The 472-nt window shown below is 30.9% G+C and overlaps 1 protein-coding gene across 1 annotated transcript in view; it reads left to right on the top strand.

The window, feature by feature from the left end:
* LOC119585834 (neuropeptide SIFamide receptor-like) overlaps nt 1–472 on the top strand; it is a gene marked incomplete at its 5' end in the record, with an annotated part of 60650 nt that overhangs the window by 45481 nt on the left and 14697 nt on the right.

Genomic DNA, 472 nt, shown 5'->3' on the forward strand with positions numbered 1-472 from the left:
TTTTTTGTTTGTTTGTTATACTTGCTTTCATATTAACAGCTTTCATATTATCATTTTGAATGTCGACATAATTGAAACACTTTACATTGATGCTGAAAGCTAATATCGCATGCTAATTTAACCTAACCCGTGATAATCTCTTAAAAATAGAACATTAGATCGTAACACTAAATGATGTGCAATATACTTCAAAAAAAAAGTTAATGTTTGAACAGAAGGAGAAAAAGAAACATAATTCCACGAAGAAAAATGAATCAGTTTTCCAGAAAATGACTGACCTTATTAGACAGAAAACGGGACACACAGAAAACGGGACAAGACAAGGAAAAGACTTGAAACAGAAAAAATGAAAAGAGGGAAGAGAGAATATGAAGAAAATGGGAAAAGATGTAGAAATTCAAGAGACAATATGAAAAAGGAAGTGAGAAGGTAAAGAAAACGAGGTAAGACATATATTAAAAAAGGCACACAC

Source organism: Penaeus monodon, chromosome 20 (genome assembly GCF_015228065.2).
Source record: "Penaeus monodon isolate SGIC_2016 chromosome 20, NSTDA_Pmon_1, whole genome shotgun sequence".
In the NCBI taxonomy this organism is placed as follows: Eukaryota; Metazoa; Arthropoda; class Malacostraca; order Decapoda; family Penaeidae; genus Penaeus; species Penaeus monodon.